Source organism: Neomonachus schauinslandi, chromosome 1, assembly GCF_002201575.2.
Source record: "Neomonachus schauinslandi chromosome 1, ASM220157v2, whole genome shotgun sequence".
NCBI classification, from domain to species: Eukaryota; Metazoa; Chordata; class Mammalia; order Carnivora; family Phocidae; genus Neomonachus; species Neomonachus schauinslandi.
In genome coordinates, this window is record NC_058403.1 from 118,164,106 (window position 1) to 118,184,251 (window position 20,146).

Sequence of the window (20,146 nt, forward strand, 5' to 3'; positions counted from 1 at the left end):
GTGAAGAAATGACGATGCAGTGGCTTCAGTATAAAAATGTCAACATTGGGGCGCCTGGGTGGCTCAGTCGTTAAGCGTTTGCCTTCAGCTCAGGTCATGATCCCAGGGTCCTGGGATGGAGCCCCGCATCGGGCTCCCTGCTCAGCGGGAGGCCTGCTTCTCCCTCTCCCACTCCCCCTGCTTGTGTTCCCTCTCTGGCTGTGTCTCTCTCTCTGTCAAATAAATAAATAAAATCTTTAAAAAATTAAAATTAAAAAAATAAAAATGGCAACGTGGTAGACAGTAATATTGTAATTCTTTTCTCTAAAACTGCCAGTATTAGGAAAAAATGCAATCTAAAACTATGCTGTGTCTCTAAGGTCATTTTATCGAGGAAATGATAAAGACCAACGCTTGTACTACTTAATTCTCTTCACGTAACCTGCCAGATAATGCACCAAGATTTCTCACCCCGCCTTTTTTTATTTAAATTCAAATTAACATATAATGTATTACTGGTTTCAGGGGTACAGGTCTGTGATTCATCAGTCTTCTAGAAGTCTTTCCCCTACTTATTTATTTATTTTTTAAAAAGATTTTATTTATTTATTTGACAGAGAGATAGAAGCACAAGTACGCAGAGAGGCAGGCAGAGGGAGAGGGAGAAACAGGCTGAGCCCAAAGCGGGACTCGATCCCAGGACCCTGGGATCATGACCTGAGCTGAAGGCAGACGCTTAACCAACTGAGCCCCTCAGGTGCCCTCTTACCCCCTTTTTAAACACTGAATTTGGATGTTTAAATCTGTTTACAATGTCTTTCACTGAGCTTTATTTTAAATGACGCTTTCTCATCTTCTCTCTGTCAGCAGTAAGAATGACTATCATTAATTCTGGTCATGCATATTAACGAAAGGAGGAGGGCAGGGTTGGCCAATGTTAAATAAATAACTCATTCCATATGTGATTCTCTCATTTTCAAAGGATTACATGGTCATAAAGGACCCTTCATGCTCTCCCGATGTCAATCACAATTTAAGATGGTCCAGCAAGCACGTCAGAATCTTGTAAGGGATGTCGCTTGAGTTTTCCAATTGCTGTCTGGAGAAATATCTGCAGTTTGGGTTGTGGGGGAGAATAGAGAATAGGAGAGGGTCCCTCAGAGAATATTCCTTACAGTAACCCTCCTCTAATCTGCGCTTTCTCTCTCTATAGCTCCAGTTACTCATGGTCAAGAAGCAGATGGTCTTCCCTCTGAGGAATCATCAGAAGGTCAATAGTAGCCTAATGCTACTGCGTCATTCCCCTTACTTCATCTCCTCATGCAGGTTTTGTACATCATCACAAGAAGAAGAGCGAGTATGGTATAGTAAGATATTTTGAGAGAAAGACCACATTCACATAACTTTTATTACAGTATACTATCATAAGTATTCTTTTTTTTTTTTTTTTTGTCTACTCCTTTACTGTTATCTTCCCCACTACCACCACCAAAACCAAGCAGAATTTCGATTTCCTTTCCCCAAAAAGGTGCTGCTACCTCATTCCCAGGCACATGAGGGAGGACAGGACTTAAGGCTGGAGCCACCATTTAGGTTCTCCCTCCCCCAGCCCGGAGCCAGGGAGGGGAAGTGACACATGGTGATGGATGGATGGATGGAAAGAAGGATAGACCGACAGAGAAAGTGGAATCAGGAAGGGGCTGCTGCAAGGAAAGCCCCCACTCTTTCCAGTCTTGCCTCTGGGGGTAGGAGAGGCATGACTGACCATCAGGGCCAGGGTGGTGCCTAGCTAGACCACAGCCCTTTGTGGGGTAGTCCAATAAACATCATGGATTCTCAGCACCGCTGGTGCCTGGTGTTTCAAGGCTGCCGTGGCCACAGACACCTCTGGGACCTCTTGGCCTTCGTTCCCTAACAAGCCATTGGTGGCAGGAAGGGATAGGAGAGGAAAGCGCCCCTGCCCTGGGAGCCTCACAGGCTGTACCAGGAGAGTAGCCAGCCTGGGGTGGAGGCAGCTGGATCTCGGGAGTGGCTAACCCACACATCATAGATGCTCTTGTTGGGTGGCACCCCCTGGAAGAGGGCATCTAGATCCCAGAGCAGCCCTGGGGGGCCATGAGTTTCAGGGGCCACCCCCCAGTAGGCTGAGCTGGTTGAAGGTGGGCACTGGGGACAGGATGTGGGTGGTAGTGGAGCTAAGGGCATTACCACATTGGGAGTGTAGATGGGCAAGTAAGAGGTGGGCAGCTGCCCCCAAAGTGAGGCCCTGTGACTCCCACCGGACAGTCCTCCGGGATCTGGAGAACCCTGCAGTAAGTGGAGGGGCCAGGCTCTGTGCTCAGGGGAGAGGGGCGAGGGCCTGCTGGTTCCGCCCTGGGAAGTCTCCGCATCTGCTCTCCTGGGCCCGGGAAGGGGGCAGAGGGGCCACAGAGGCCTCTCGGAGGGCAAGGGTGGAGTGGGCATCACCTTCTCCCCACTGTGCCCAGAGCCTGCTGGACCTGGGCTGCTTCGTGGTGCCCCCTCCCTGGGGTCCCCTAACAAAGACTTTATGCTGAAGCCCTCACTGGGCGGCGGCTGGGGACTGGGCGGCCGGTAGGGCCAGCCATGCAACACGTAGGGGCCCAGGTCCTTGGTGAAGGCTCCCCGCTCGCCCCCGCTCTGCCAGCGCCGGCACAGGGCCGTGTTCTGCAGCCGCAGCGCCTCGGCCGGGATCAGGCTCACGTCGACTGCCCAGAAGTTGCCCTTGGCCTGGGGCTTCGCTGGATCTTTAGGCACCTTGCGGAAGCATCGGTTGGAGGAGAGGTTGTGGCGGATGGAATCCTTCCAGCCCTCGTAGTCTTCCTTGAAGAAGGGGAACGCGGCCTGGACCTGACGGATGATCTGGGCCAGCTTCAGCCTGCGGGAGGGTGCGGCCTGGATCACCAAGGCAATCATGGCCAAGTAGGTGTAGGGGGGCTTGGCGCAGGTATCTCTTCTTCCTCCTCTTGGGGGGCTGGGAGGACGACTCCGACCCAGGAAGCCCCAGGTTTGGGTTGCTGCAGGGTCCCATGCAGGGGGAGGCACGCACCGTGGGCAGGGGTCTGGCCCCGTGGAGGCAAGGCAATGGGGCAGTGCGCTGAGGCAAGGCTGGGGGCCTGAGGCCCTATCATAAGTATTCTACTTTACTATTTATTATTGTTAATCTCTTACTGTGCCCATTTATAAATTAAATTCTCATAGGTAAGTTTGTATAGGAAAAAAACAACATATATACGGTTTGGTCCTATGTGAGGTTTCAGGCATCCACTGGGGGTCTTGGAACATGTCCCCCATGAATAAGGGGAGGCTACTGTGCTTATGTCAGAGATGACATATGACATCATAAAAGTTCTTGACCTCTGTACAAATCACTGAGCAAATGGATACAAGGGTAGGTGGCTTATGACAGTGCTCTTGGTCATCACTTAGCTCAGGCCAGTTATTTAATGAAAAAAGTAGAGCAAGCTGTGAGTAGTATAGCATTTAGGGGTGAGTAGATGTGGACAAGTGGAGGGGAACACAAACCACAAACACTCTACCTGTCTTTCTGGCTCTCAGTGCTTCAAGAATGTCAGTAACAGCCATTTCTCCCAGGACATTGTTTCCAAGGTCAATTTCCCTTAAGTGAGCAGAGGATGTGATCAGGCTGGCCAAAGAAAAGGACAAATCAAAATGGCATTGTGTCAAGCATGGTTATTCAAAGAAACTCAGTCCACTTATTTTGGAGTCTGATCTCTCTTCTTAGGTCCTCAGCACTCTCCTTGACAACCCCCTTCCAAAGATGATGCACTGACCCAATTTGAAACTGAATCCAGGCTTCCAATTTAATCTCTCTAGTTTGGATGCCTCTCCTAGTAAATTGGTAGGATAAAGACTTTTAGTTGCCTTAAATCTTCCATTCACTTATTTATTCAGAAGATATGATGTGGTATTGTGCAGGGCTTCCCAGTCTTTTAGATTTTACGCACCAGTAAAATGTCAAAAAGCTTGGGGGGGACTGGCTTGACAACTTCTAGTATGTCAAATAAATAACAATTCTCACCTAGCAACACTATAACAGAACAAATGTTTTTACACAAAATTAGAAAGCGCATAGTCTCAAAATAAAGGATAGCTTTGAAAATTAAGTAAGTTTAGCTTTATGAAAAATGAATACTCCATCTATCTTTTTTTTCTAATCTCTTTGAGGATTATTGAAAATTCCTTCATGTCCCAGCACTGGCCTGCCAACTGGTCTTTGAGAGTCTCTGGCATCATGAGTAGACATGGAATCGTGTGAAGTCCTGGGCTTCTGGTCAGCTTCTACCTCCTGTCAGCCGTGTAATCATGGGCAGGCCATGTGCCCTCTTGGGTCTCATCTTCCTCATCTGTAACATTGGCCCCCAAATGGCTCTTCTGCCTATTTTATAAGGTTGTGGTGAAAACAGAATGAAGCAGTTCCTATGAAAGTATCTTGCAAATGCAGTACCGGTGATGTTATTATATTGAGTGCATGATTACTAAATGCATATGATATGTGTAACATTGCAGATTAAAGGAATATAACACATGGCTTCTGCTCTGAAAGATATTATCATATGACTTTCAGTAAAACAATTATGAGTCCTTACCATGTACTGGGGATGTGAAATTTCAGTTAAGATCAGTAGTAAATACAAGGTCATTCTCCCTGTACACACTTTCTATTGATTCCGCAGCTAGAATTCAAGGGTGGGGCTCAATGGTTCTGCCAGACTCTCTGTCTCAAAGGTCTTGCTCCCAAGGAAATAGCCTATCTAATCAGGACTTGCCTGGCTTCAGCTTCCTGAACTGCCTGCCTGTGTCCCATTCCTTCAGATAAGATGGGTGAGAGCAGGGATGCTTCAGGAGGAAGCAGGCGTTCTAGAAGGAGAAGGAAGAGTGTTGAAGACAAACTTCACAATTCGACAATTCTACAACTAAGTCTGATTTCAGAGGCCAGGGATTTAATCACTACACTACACAGCCTCACATGAGCTAGGGTTTTATGGAATATTCACTATGCGTCAGATGTGATCAGGGCCACCCACATGCTTAAGCACTTGTGCCCAGCACAAAGGGGTCCTCCAAAGGTGTGAGTAGGGCTGAAACCTGCCAAGCTCTGTTTGTCAAGTTCTGGGACCAGAAGCATAGACCTAGAAAGGGTAAGCTCCTCTGACTCATTGGCCAGAGGTGGTGCCTCTTTTAATTTATCTGTCTGGAGGGGCTCTTTTTCTAATTTGTATAAAGGTGCTAGCTGGAGCCCTACGCACTGTATATAGCATATTACATACATGATCTAATTTAACCCTATAACACGCTCTTGAGTGAGACACTATTATTATCCCCATTTTTACAAATGAGGAAACTGAGTTATAGAGAAGTTACTATAAAAATATATATAGGTTTTTTTTTTTTTAAAGATTTTATTTATTTATTTGAGACAGAGAGAATGAGAGACAGAGAGCACGAGAGGTAGGAGGGTCAGAGGGAGAAGCAGACTCCCTGCCGAGCAGGGAGCCCGATGCGGGACTCGATCCCGGGACTCCAGGATCATGACCTGAGCCGAAGGCAGTCGCTTAACCAACTGAGCCACCCAGGCGCCCAAAATATATATAGGTTAAAAGTAAAAGGACAGAAACAGATTACCATGCTAATATTAATCCAAAGAAAGCTGAAGTAGCTATATTAATATTCACCAAAATATATTTCAGAGAAGGGAATATTACCAGAGATTAGAGAAAAATATTACCAGGGATTTCATAACGATAAGAGTCAATTCTTCAAGTGACTTAATCTTTTTTTTTTTTTTTTAAGATTTTATTCATTTTTTTGACAAAGGGAGACACAGTGAGAGAGGAACACAAGCCGGGGGAGTGGGAGAGGGAGAAGCAGGCTTCCCGCCGAGCAGGGGGCCCGATGTGGGGCTCGATCCCAGGACCCCGGATCATGACCCACGCCGAAGGCAGATGCCTAACGACTGAGGCACCCAGGCGCCCCCAAATGACTTAATCTTAAATGTTTTGCACCTAACAACAGACCTTAAAAATATATGAAGCAAGGGGCACCTGGATGGCTGTCGGTTGAGTGTCCCACTCTTGATTTTGGCTCAGGTCATGATCTAGGGGTCCTGGGATCGAACCCCACATTGAGCTTTGCCCTCAGTGGGGAGTCTGCTTGAGATTCTCTCTCTCCTTCTTCCTCTGCCCCTCCCCCTGCTTGCATGCTCCCCCACCCCGCTCTCTTTCTGTCTAAAAAATAAATAAAATAAATATTTTTTAAAAATACATGAAGCAGGGCGCCTGGGTGGCTCAGTTGGTTAAGCGACTGCCTTCGGCTCAGGTCATGATCCTGGAGTCCCGGGATCGAGTCCCACATCAGGCTCCCTGCTCAGCGGGGAGTCTGCTTCTCCCCTGACCCTCCTCCCTCTCATGCTCTCTGTCTCTCATTGTCTCTCTCGCAAAATAAAAAAAAAAAAAAAAAAAAAAAAATACATGAAGCAGGGCGCCTGGGTGGCTCAGTTGTTAAGCGTCTGCCTTCGGCTCAGGTCATGATCCCAGGATCCTGGGATCGAGTCCCACATCGGACTCCCTGCTCGGCGGGAAGCCTGCTTCTCCCTCCCCCACTCCCCCTGCTTGTGTTCCCTCTCTCACTGTGTCTCTCTCTGTCAAATAAATAAATAAAATCTTTAAAAAAAAATAATAAAAATAATAAAAATACATGAAGCAAAACTGATTAAATTGCAAGGAGATACAAAGTCATAATTATCCCTCTTTCAATAATTGATAGAATAAACAGAAAATTTGTAAAGATAGAGAAAACCATAACAATGCTGCCAACCAACCGGACCTAACTGACATTTCTTAACATTCCATCCAAAAATAGCAGAATATACATTCTTTTCAAGTGCACATGGAACATTTACCAAGACAGATCATAATCTGGGCCATAAAACAAGTATGTTCTCCAATCACAGCATAATTTCATTAGAAATCAACTAGAGAAAAATATTTGAAAAATTTATAAATACGTGGAAACTAAATAGCACTCTTCTAAATAACCCATAGGTCAAAGAAATTAAAAGGGAAATTAGAAAATAGTTTGAATTGAATGACAATAAAAATACGACATATCACAGGACACCCAGGTGGCTCAGTAGATTAAGCATCTGCCTTTGGCTCAGGTCATGATCCCGGGTCCTGGGATTGAGTCCCACATCCAGCTCCTTGCTCAGAAGGGAGCCTGCTTCTCCCTCTGCCTGCTGCTCCCCCTGCTTGTGCACTCTCTCTCTCTCTGACAAATAAATAAATAAAATCCTTTAAAAAAAATACAACATATCAAAATTTGCAGGATGCAATGAAAAAGTGCTTAGTGTTAATATAACCATTTACATTAGAAAAACAAAAAGTTCAAAATCAATAACTTAAGCTTCTACCTTAATAAACTAGAAAGAGAAGAGCATATTAAACCCAAGATAAACAGAATAAAGGAAATAATAAAAATAAGAGTATAAATCAATGAAATAGAAAAAATTAAAATAGTAGAGGTAACCAAAAGCAAGTTCTTTGAGAAGATCAATAAAATTGATAAAGTTCTAGTCATATTGATTTGGAAAAAAAAGAGAAAACAAGTTATCAATATTAAGCACAAAAGAGGAGACATCACTACAGATCCTCCAGATAGGAAAAGGAAGAGAAGGAAATATTATGAATAACTTTAAGACAATAAATTTGAAAACTTAGCCAAAATGAACAAATTGCTTAAAAGATATAAACTACCAAAGATTAACAACCCCCTCCCAAAATAACCAGAATAGCCTTCTATCTATTAAAGAAATTGAATTTGTAGTTAAAAAATCTTCCCATAAAGAAAACTCCAGGTCCAGAAGTATTCACTGGTGAATTCTACCAAATATTTAAAGATAAAACAGTGCCAATTCTATACAAGTTCTTTCATAAAATAGAAAAGGAGGGAACACTTCCTAACTCATTCTGTAAGGCCAAAATCACATGATCCCAATACCAGAGGAAAACATTACAAGAAAAGAAAAGTAGGGAGCAATATCCCTGATGAGCACAGATGTGAAAACCCTTAACAAAATGTTAGCAATATACTAAAAGGATAATATATCAGCAATGTATTAAATCTAGCAATATATTAAAAGGGTAATAATGTGAAGTTTATTAATATAACTATTATAAAAATAGCAGCCAAGCTATCCAAGTTGGAAATTCCCAACTTTCCTAAATAAAGAAATATATTAGAAAAAGAATCGTTTTCTTCTAAAATAATAAATAGCCATCAATCAAGCTCTCAAGTCTCAAATGTTAGCTATGTTCTGTTGCCCTTGATTGCCCCAAGGTGCTGTAAGTACTGATGTCTAAGATGGTATAACCTGGAGCCCTCTACTGAACAAGGTTTCCTTAGGTCACAGAGTGCTACAAATGCTCACTTGTGGTTTAGCCCACTGGGTATGGGATTCAGGACAGCTGGGCAAAGAGATGTCCAAGGTTACAGCATAAATATGGTAAGGAAATATTCTGTTTTCCAGAAGCTTTTGAGAAAAGCTCTTTCTGCCTAAGTAGGTTGAGACAACTTTGTAATAAAAAAATAAACAGTGTTCACTCTTGAATAGACTGCCTTTCTTCCTTAGGTCACATAGCTGACTTCAGGGAAGGAAAATCTGGAGGTCATAACTCCCGCCTTTCTTCGGTTGCCAACTTCATTAAATGGGGCTTCTAGTGAGGTCTTTGGGGCCCCTGTGTGGGCTCATATACAACTGTCTGCCATGCCATTTTTGTGATTTCAGGCCTTCCCTTAAGATCACAAACCAAGACCAAAGTGGGTCACTGCTTCCCTCTCAGAGCTGAAAACTTCGCTTGGCCCTGTTAATAAACTGCAATTAAATCACTGTCCCTATAATTTAACCCGAGCACCTAGTTTTAGAAGGTGAACAAATAAAACCTCTTTTCCACTCACCATGTTAAAATTTGAGTGAATTCCAACAAGCCGTTTTCTCCTTCTTTTCCTTTTCTGTCTATGCCATTATCTGCCAAATACAATTTCACTAACCAAGGACCAGCATCAGTCAAATCTTTAATTTTCTTGATTCCTATAAGAAAATAATAGTATTTTATTATTTTTAGATGATAGCTCCCCCATTTACCACCAGCTAAGTTGTTTTATTTTTTAAGATTGTACTTATTTGACTTGCGTGAGTATATACATTTTGCAATATAGTGAAGGAAATACATACAATTTAAGAAGTCCTTTAAAAAAATACTTTATTCTTGGGGCACCTGGGTGGCTCAGTCGTTAAGCATCTGCCTTCGGCTCAGGTCATGATCCCAGGGTCCTGGGATCGAGCCCCACATTGGGCTCCCTGCTCCGTGGGAAGCCTGTTTCTCCCTCTCCCACTCCCCCTGCTTGTATTCTCTCTCTCGCTGTGTCTCTCTCTGTCAAATAAATAAAATCTTTAAAAAAAAATAAAAAAATACTTTATTCTTTACAATAGCAAGCCTCAAATTGCTCTGTATGAAGGGAATCTCACTTAAGATTTAGATTGTTGCCTTTACTTTGGCTAAAGAGGAAAATCAGCGTCTTTAGAAATTTCCTGGTAGAAGATAAATGAGTTGTCCACTGACCCTGGGAAAGTGATAGTCTTTATCCAGGGATTCAGCTCTTTATTTTTTATTTTTTTAAAAAGATTTTTAAATTTATTTATTTGAGAGAGAGAGAATGAGAGAGAGCAAGCACATGAGAGGGGGGAGGGTCAGAGGGAGAAGCAGACTCCCTGCCCAGCAGGGAGCCCGATGCGGGACTCAATCCCGGGACTCCAGGATCATGACCTGAGCCGAAGGCAGTCGCCTAACCAACTGAGCCACCCAGGCGCCCGGGATTCAGCTCTTTAAAAGAGCCTGCAAAGTTGTCACATTTTTTGAGCTCTGGAAGGGCAAATTTGAAGGAGGAAGAACCATCTCGCCTTTGTAGACTTCCCAACTGAGGTCAGTGGCCCCGCAGTCTGATTCACCCCCATTTCATAAAGCTCGGTGTCAGTGCTGTGCCAAGGCATATGTGCACATTTAATTTATACCAGTTCAAGTTTAGGAGTTTGGCAAAGAAAAAGACAGGGAGGGGATGGAGACAGACTCAGTAGGTGTGAGATGAGAGATCTGAATCTGGTCCCAAAGCCAGATGGCTTCCCAAAGGCCTCCAAGTATTCGAAGTCATATGCTTTGTGTGCAATATAACCCCCTCAACACTAGCTGACTCCTTCATCTGGAGCTTAACTGACAAACAATGATCCGCTCCCAAGGGGGCAAGAAACCGCACAGGACTTAGAAATCATATACCTATATGTTTATTGTGTGGGCAGTTTAAGGGATTGTGAAGAATCACTGAGCTATACACTAATTTTGCCTAATAGGCTGACTTGAGAACCTAATCCCAAGGGGTAGACAGGACTCTTTTGTACTTGAATTCATTCAGCATTCAACAAATATTTCTGAGCTCTACTATATGCCAGGCACTGTCCAAAGTGCTGGGAACCCAACAGGGAACAAAAGAAACAAAACTACCTGCCCTTCTGAATCTGACATGAAGTGAATGCTAACTAGTGTATACGAAGAGCAAGGAAGAGAGGAGAGTCAATGATAACCAGGTATAAGTTTTCTTTCTTTTTTTTTTTTTTTTATTCATGAGAGACAGAGCGAGAGAGAAAGGCAGAGGGAGAAACAGGCTCCCAAGGAGCAGGGAGCCCGATGCGGGACTCGATCCCAGGACCCTGAGATCATGACCTGAGCCGAAGGCAGACGCTCAACCATCTGAGCCACCCAGGCGCCCCAGGTATAAGTTTTCAAGTCATGGAAGAGAACTGACTTTTCAGGGGAAGGTGATAAATCGGGACTTTGGGCCATTCTAGTTTGCCAGTTTATTTTTTTTAATTTTTTTTTTAAAGATTTTTATTTATTTATTTGAGAGCGAGAATGAGAGAGAGAGAGAGAGAGAGAGCATGAGAGGGGGAGGGTCAGAGGGAGAAGCAGACTCCCCGCCAAGCAGGGAGCCCGATGTGGGACTCGATCCCGGGACTCCAGGATCACGACCCGAGCCGAAGGCAGTCCCTTAACCAACTGAGCCACCCAGGCGCCCCTAGTTTGCCAGTAAAAAAAAAAATGGGATGCCTGGGTGGCTCAGTCATTAAGCATCTACCTTCGGCTCAGGTCATGATCCCAGGGTCCTGGGATTGAGCCCCGCATCAGGCTCCCTGCTCAGCGGGAAGCCTGCTTCTCCCTCTCCCACTCCCCTTGCTTGTGTTCCCTCTCTTGCTGTGTCTCTCTGTCAAATAAGATAAATAAAATCTTTAAGGGAAAAAAAGCGTGCTTTAAAAAGAGATTCAATCGGTTTCTTTGGTTACAAATGTAATCTGCTGGATTGTTGAATAAAATAGACAGGATTTATTTTCCTTCAAAACACAGTTGGAGGGATGAATCCCAGCCCATCATTTAGTTTCATTGGGAACAAACCTAACTTGTCCAAATGTATTGGTTCTTACATCCAGGGCATGGGAATGATGGCAAATGACAGCTGTTATGAATAATTTGACAGTGCTAATAAATTAGAACAGTCTCTGGCACATTGTGGGTGTTTAATAACTGTTGAACACATGAATGAATCAGTGAATAATCGAGTGCAGAATGCAATCATATTGTGGAAACTTTTATCTCACTGTTCATTGGTTTTCCATGTACAGTGTACCTAATAATGCCTTGAGACCATTCATGAACAGGAATAGAATATGTCTTTTTATTTATGAAATCTCTTTGCAAATATAAATGCCTCTGAAAAGCTTTTCTGCTCAGAATGATTAATGATGTGGATACTGATCGCACGTGGCACTCGTTTCTTTTTGCCAGAAAGCAGAGGTGATGAAACGTGAGGCCAGCGGGGCCAAGGCCAAAGGCCAAATTCCTGTGCAGTTGCCTAGCTTTGCAAGGAAAGAAACTTGGTTTTTGCCAGTCTACCCCGGCCACCCCACCAACTCCAGCCAGCAAGGCACAAATGTGTGCCACTGGAGAGACAGGGAGCTTCCGGGTCCGTGACTGGCCTAGTACAACTTGCATCCCCATGGGGAGAAATAACCCAAATCTCCCTCCAACTGGTGGTAAGTAAGGTCGCAATGTCATCTTTGCCCATGAAAAATAACCTGTTTGGGAAGTGCAGGTCCAAACCATCCTGCAGAATGTAGTGAGTCACGGTGCCCTGTTAGATGGTAGGAAGGCTGACGCTGTTTAGCACAGGGACTTCCTGCTTTGGGCCTTCATCCAAAATTCAAACAGAACCAAATTCTTTTCTCTGAATGGAAAACAAATTCCTCGGAGTGACTACATGCTCAGCCCCTGGTAATACTTGATCCACCCCAGCTGTATTCACCCCAACCTATTTTTAATCTTAACATTTCTTTAAAACAAAAACAATGACTACTTTTTTTTTTTAAGTGAGAGGGAGAGAGACAGGGGGAGGGGCAGAGAGAATCTTAAGCAGGCTCCACACCCAGCACAGAGCCTGCCGCGGGGCCCAGTGTAGGGCTCTCCCTCACAACCCTGAGATCGGGGCCTGAGCCGAAATCCAGAGTCCAACAGTTACCTGACTAAGCCGCCCAGGTGCCCCTGACAGTGACTAATTTACCCCCTCTGTCTCTGAGAACTTAGTGCTGGCACAGCAATGCCTGTTCTGCCCAAGAGGCAGGATGGTATAGAGAAAGCAGAATCTCTGGGAGTAAAACCTCGCTCCAAAAAATGCTGTGTGACTCCCCAGAAAGTCACTTAACTTCTCTGAGCCCAAATTTCCTCATTGCTGTAATAGAGATCATAATACTCATTTCCTAGAGGCACTGTGAAGATCAGCTGGGAAGCATGGTGAAATAAGGGCTGTGAAGGAACTTAGTACACAATAAATATTATTGCCTATCTTCTCAGCTTCATTTCTGGATATTGTAAGTCACTGAAACACTGGAATGAGAGCACCCTGGGGAAGAAACTGCTTGTGTAAGGTGTCTCCCCTTCTGCTACTGCCTCCCAAGGATCAGACACGTATTTCTGACAGCTGCACACCTCCCCTAGAAGCCACTCCACAGATCCATATGGACTCACCCAACCCTGTGTTTCTTCCCATTTTCTCTTCGGTTAATTGCCAAGATCCCCCAATTGTCCCTAACTTTACAGTCTTTCTTACCACCCTCATTGAACTGGCTATCCGGACCTGTCATATTTCCCTCCTAAATATATCTGGACTATCTATCACTGCACTCTTCGTTCTGCCTTTTATCCTCTCTTGTCTGAGCTACTGTAATAGCCTCCAAACTGGTCTCCCATCATCCAGATGTCCCTCTTTCTACGACATATTGGGCAATGCTGTCCAAGGTTCTTTTCAAAAATCCCATTCTCATCATGTCACTGTCTTGTCTCAGAGGAATTGTGGCTCCCACTTTGCACATAGGAGAAAGCCTAACTCAGCAGCATTCATGGCTTTGGGCCAAGTGGGTCCACTGGCCTTTTCAGTTATACCTCTGCCACTCTCCCAGTGACCACTGCAGCGAACGTCAAACTCCCTGTACACTGAACACTCTGGGCACTTTCACCCCCTGACCCTTTGCCCAGGTGATCCCCTTTGCCTAGAATGCCCTCTCTTTCTCAGCTGATGAACCTCTTCTCAGTCCTTCCAGAGAGCTCTATTTCCTGTGTGGGCCAGCACTCATAGGTGAGGTGTAAATTTTCATGGAACCAGAAGGTCCTCCGGAGAGGTTCCTCATCTTCTCCCTCACTTTCTGGCCTCTCCTGGGACCACCAGAACAGGTGGACATCACACATTCTGTTGGACATCAGATTATTTTGCTTAAGGACTACTCAAATGTTCAACTGTGGATGCCAGGTCCTGGTAGGACCTTCTTCTTAATAAGGTTGATTTTTTAAAAACATTTGTTCAGGGCCCCTGGATGGCTCAGTCGGTTAAGTGTCTGCTTCGGCTCAGGTCATGATCCCAGGATCCTCGGGATCCCTGCTCTGCTGGGAGTCTGCTTCTCCCTCTCCTTCTGCCCCTCCCCCCTGCTCATGCTCACACGCACTCTCTCTCTCAAATAAGTAAATTTTAAAAAACAAAAACACTTGTTCAAAATAGCTTCTTTCCATCAACAAGGAACATGTGTGATTTCCTGTGTAATTACCAGACATTTATAAACCAGAACAGAAACTCTGTTAGCTTGATTGCAGGACTTAAGGAAGCAAAGTGTAATTAGTGTTGGATGATTCACACCTTGGACCTTGGAACCTGTCCACAAAGGTCCATTGTTTGGCTATCACTCCAGGATAAAATTCCCAAGTAAAATAATCTCAGGATTATAATCGGTAGCTTCCTGATTTGGAACTAATAAAGCTGTTTTGAAGATTACATCTTGTCTTTTGAACTCGACCCTTGCATTCTTTAATGCCAGAATATTCCTATGGACCATGGCTGTGTTATAAACAATTAATGCCTTATTTGGGTAAGTGAATTTGACACTTGGGCGGCTTTGGCGCCGTAGCAAAGGTCTGATCGATCCCAAGCTTGTGGACTGACCATTTTATGGTTGGATTTTGCTCCCAATATATGTCTAAGTCATACACTGGCCCTCCCGGTCCTAAATCCTTGAGAATTAAGACAATCCTAGGAACTATGGTGTGGAATTTGGGCCGGGAAACAGAGTAGGCTCAGGTGACAGGACATGCCTCAGTCCTTGCTGAGTCTTTCAGGAACTTTTGGGGCCTTGAGGTGATATGGCAGGACTGGCTGAATGGGGCTCAGGGAAGCTGCAGATGACTATTCCTGATGACCTTTCAGTGACCTCCAGTGTTAAGCCATCTTTCGGCTCTTTATGGGCCTGATAGGCTTGTGACTGGGCATCGGCCGGGCCAGACCTCCTCTCTTGAGTGTTAATCACCCTCTAGACCCAGGGTCCCCAATTCCCATGGACTCCTGGGACAGAGCCATGGGGCTCAGACATGGGCCGGACTGGATCTGGAAGAGACAGAAGCTAGAGGCAGGCTCAGCCCTGGGCCCCCTCTGTTCTGTGGTCTCCCTCGCAGAGAAGAGGCATCTAGGAGCATCACTCTGCCCTCTTGATTTTCTTCACTGAGCAAAATAAAACAAAGTAGATAACCTGATTTTCTTTTAATTCTAAAGCAGTGGTTCTCAAAGTGTGAACTCTGGGCTAACAGCTTCAACATCCCTGAGGCGCTTGATAGAGATGCAAGCTTGCCAGCCTCACCTCCACCTACAGATCCAGCAGTGTGTTGGGCAGGGCCCAGCAATCTGCACTTTAATAAGCCTTCTGGGTGTTTCTGCTGCTGCTTGTGTTTGAGAACCACTGATCTAATGAATCTTCATGTTCGGTGCTGCTTTGAGGCAGGACTGGCTTGGACAAACTCATGTCTAAATTCTGCAGGCATCGAAATGGAATACTTCTATCCACTTACAACTGGTTGCTAAATGTAAAATTGTCAGGTTTTTGTAATTGTACATTTGAGGAAGAATAATAAAGGGTGTCAGGCTTCTGAATGGGGGTTTTGACTCATACGGTACTATGAGTTGAACTTTCCAAGCATCAGGCCAAAGCCTCCTGTCCACAAAGGGACAAGCATAAGAATAGTTTGGCTGTTTCCAATTGGGACCAAATGGAAACCATCTGGACTCCACCCTCAAGAGGTTGATATAAATCAGCTCAATCTGACCCTTTATTTTGAAACAAGTAGAACTCTTCTACCAAAAACCAAACTCACCCCCAACCAAACACCTTATGATTGTGAAAATAATTATCCAGTGTGGGAAGCTGTTTGTTTGTTTGTTTGTTTTTACCTGCTTTGTGAATTCTGGAAAGCATGAAAATGGTCTGCTCTGACAATAAGCTGTAAAATAAGTATGTATTAGATACAGGCTTTTCCTACAGGATCCCTGGGGAGACAAAAGACTTTAATGGCTCCCATTGCCTATTGGATTAAGTCCCAACTCTTGGCCTGACTTGCAAAGTCTTCCTTAATGTGACCCACCCTCTTTGCCAAGCCCACCCTCCCACATCCTCTGGTTCCAGCTAAACTTTGTAGGCTTGTGGGCTTGCATTGTTAAGCCCTCTCTCCTCTCTTAAATCCTTTCACTTGTAAGTCCTTTCTTTCCACACGTCAACTAGCTCATTCACAGAGCCTTCGCCCCGGTTCCATCCTTGGGGAAGAATGCCTTTCTCGGAACCCAGTGTCCATGTTTGGCCCTTGCCAGATGCTGCCTTGTGTGGCTATTTGTTTTCCTAGGTGTGCATCCTGTTTATAAACTACATTCTGAGCCCCCTTGTTGAGTTGAGTTGTGTTCCCTCCCAAAATTCCTGCGCTGAAGTCCTAACTCCCAGTTCTTCTGAATGTGACCTTATTTGGAAATAAGGTCATGGCACATGTGATTAGTTAAGATGAGGTCATACTGGCCTAGACTGGGCCCCTAATCCAATATGACTGATGTCCTTATAAAAAGGGAAAAATTGGACACAGACGCACACAGGGAGAACGCCTGGGGAACATGAAGCCAAAGGTCCGGGTGATGCATCTCTAAGCCAGGAAACACCAGATTGCCAGCAAACCACCAAAAGCTAGGAGAGAGGCAAGGAACAGATTGTCCCTCAGAACCCCCAGAAGGAACCAACCCTGCCAACATCTTGATCTTGACTTCCAGGGTCCAGGACTGTGACACAACGTATTTCTGTTGTTTAAGGTCAAAAGAGGCAAGTCTGATAGTTTTTGTGCTGGGTTTTTTTTTTTTTTAAGATTTTATTTATTTATTTGACAGAGAGAGACACAGCGAGAGAGGGAACACAAGCAGGGGGAGTGGGAGAGGGAGAAGCAGGCTTTCCACTGAGCAGGGAGTCTGATGCGGGGCTTGATCCCAGGACCCTGGGATCATGACCTGAGCTGAAGGCAGATGCTTAACGACTGAGCCACCCAGGCACCCCTTTAGTGCCGGGTTTTAACAGCTGAAAGGTTTATTATTGGGACCTAGGCCTCAACGTGGCTATTATTTAAAAGCTGAAGGATGAACAGTTGTACTGTTCTCTCTTTGACTTTTCCCTCAAACTATCTACCTTCTATGGGGGTTTAGCATCTCCAGGGCCTACATGGGGGTGGAGGGTTGGGGGGGTGGGGGACTGGGGTGGGGGGTGGCACACAGGTGGAGTCATTCACGTCTACATTCAGACTCTGCTGTCATTGCCTACTGAAGCTGTGCATGCATTCTGTGTTTTTGTATGTGTTATAAGTGTTAGCTTGTTAAACATAAAGACAAAGTATTATGCAATTTCTTTAATTTTCTTTGCCATTAATTAATTAAAAAAAAATGTCAAATCAGGGAGACTCAACAAATAGTGTCCAGAGCTTCTCTCCAGCCTTGAGAAGCCTTGAAGTTCCAGACAGATTTTGGCCTTTTGGTCTTCCTGCAATGCCAAGTTACCCGCACAGAATGATGCACGCTTTCAGTCTTTGTCCTACTTACCACTTGCTACTAGGTCTAGATGCAGAGTTAGTATTAGTGACCCAGCAGTCCTCTGCCCTCAGATGTCATCTGGCCCATTGTAAGGACTGTCTTCTGGACAGCCACCTGCCTTGGAGACACTGATCATCCTCCTCCCCCACAGGGACCCCAACCAACTTCTCTGAGGGGATTTTTGGTTGAAAATATCCCCAAACCGTAACTGTCTAAAACAAATAACCTAGGATAGTTCTTTTTTTCTTTTTTCTTTTAGTAGATTTTCCAAAATCTACTAGCACTGTCCAGTGGTAAGACTGTATTTATACCAGACGACAGAGACAGGTCTGATAAATTGTCTCCCTTTACATTTTCAGTTGGCTTTTTAGATCATAGGAATCTGTATTTATCTAATTCAGAGAGATTTCACAGAGGAGATACAAGGATAATTCAAGGGCAGGAAAAAGACCACACCACACAAAAACAGATTAAAATTGAGGAAGAAAAAGGCAAAGGGTAAAGAGCTACATCACAAGGGCCTGTCACCTTTCACACACGAGTTGTACAGAGACAAATAAATAAAATGGACTAAAACAAAACAACACAAATTTAGGTTAGCCTCCAGAAAGAGTTCTCCAAAGGCCGTGTTCATGCCACATCTAGTGATCATCTTGTGCTGTGTCTTTATAACCTCAACATGTTTTTTTTTTAAAGATTTTATTTATTTATTTGACAGAGACGTAGTGAGAGCAGGAACCCAAGCAGGGGGAGTGGGAGAGGGAGAAGCAGGCTTCCCGCGGAGTGGGGAGCCCGATGCGGGGCTCGATCCCAGGACCCTGGGATCATGACCTGAGCCGAAGGCAGACGCTTAACTGACTGAGCCACACAGGTGCCCCCAACTTTAATTATTTTTTTTTTTAAAGATTTTATTCATTTATTTGACAGAGAGAGACACAGCGAGAGAGGGAACACAAGCAGGGGGAGTGGGAGAGGGAGAAGTAGGCTTCCCGCGGAGCAGGGAGCCCGATGCGGGGCTCGATCCCAGGACCCTGGGATCATGACCTGAGCCGAAGGCAGACGCTTAACTGACTGAGCCACACAGGTGCCCCCAACTTTAATTATTTTTTTTTTTTTTAAGATTTTATTTATTATTTATTTGACAGAGAGAGACACAGTGAGAGCAGGAACACAAGCAGGGGGAGTAGGAGAGGGAGAAGCAGGCTTCCCGCGGAGCAGGGAGCCCGATGCGGGGCTCGATCCCAGGACCCTGGGATCATGACCTGAGCCAAAGGCAGACGCTTAACGACTGAGCCACCCAGGCGCCCTAACCTCAACATGTTAAAGCTGGAGTGGGATTTAGGAGGCTGTGAGTGCAAATTCCTCGATTTGCAGAATAGGATGCTGAGGCGACGGCTCGGGGGCAAGTGCTGGGTGGAGAACCTGGCTTCCCTAACACTTGGCTCTAAGCCTTTAAGACTTGGATAGCTTCCCGGGGCATCCGGCTGGCTCAGTCAGAGGAGCGTGCAACTCTGGATCTCAGGGTCGTGAGTTCGAGCCCTCACGTTGGGTGTATAGATTACTTAAATATTTTTTTTAAAAAATAGACTTGGATAGCTTCTCATTTCATTTAATCCTGCTCAGAGGTTTTGGTGTTGGTGATTTCTTAAAATTGCCTCTAAAGGACTCCGTTTCTGAGTCTAAGCAGTGAGGGTAGGAGAGAAGTCTCCAAGCGGAATTTATCAGGTCCTGCTGGCTGTTTACTGCAGAGATATTCCCAAACCAGCTTACACCCCATAATCGATTTTGGCTCGCTGAATGTGCCAAAGACAAATTCCCCTGGTGGATATGGCTAAGCTGTTCTGTGTTTGGTTTATAGGAAACCATAAGACACCGGCTCTTCTTTCTCTCCATAGTTTTTCTGTTTGGGGTAATTACTGTAGTAGTGGGAACACACAGCCCATGAAAGGAGGAAGTGATTTACACATAAAGGAAGATGAAGGGATAGCTGAAGCAACAACCAAATACCTTTTTTCCTCCTCTCCTTCCCTGAAGTAGTTTTCCCTGTTAGAGCTCCAGGTGACTTTGTAATCTGGTTCAAAGTTGAACTTCCCCTCTGTTTGGCTGTGTGGAAAAGAAAAAGATAAGAAAAAAAAAGCCTGTTCAAAGTTGTATGAATGGGTTTTTACACACTTTGCTATTATTTCCTTCGTTTTATGTACACTTTGGGCAGAGACGTTTCTCATGAGAGGATTATCCGACCCATTGTCTAATCCCATTCGCTTCAGTTCAGTCCTGTCTTTTTCATGTTGCTCTCTCTTCAAAGGCTTAAGGATCACATGCAACCAAGTAGGCCCCAAGTATCGTCCTAAAAGGCCTCATGTAAATGCTCTACATTCCACAGCTGCCCTCTATAAAAGTGGTTCCAAATCTCTGAGATTTGTAAGAATGTAGCAGAGAGGAACACATTTTTGGCAAATTTTAAAATATATATTAGTATGTTATCATTCTAGAGTCATTCTAGACCCTTCCTTTCCTTTCTCTTGCACCCCACATCCCAAGCATCAGGAACTGGGACAGATGTGGAACCTGACCTCCTCTGCCACTGCCCCAGTCTCACTTGGGT

General features: G+C 44.8%; 1 pseudogene; it reads right to left on the reverse strand.

The window, feature by feature from the left end:
- Positions 1–1,913: 1,913 nt before the first annotated feature.
- LOC110570698 lies at positions 1,914–3,034 on the reverse strand (annotated as a pseudogene).
- Between the last annotated feature and the right edge of the window lie 17,112 nt (positions 3,035–20,146).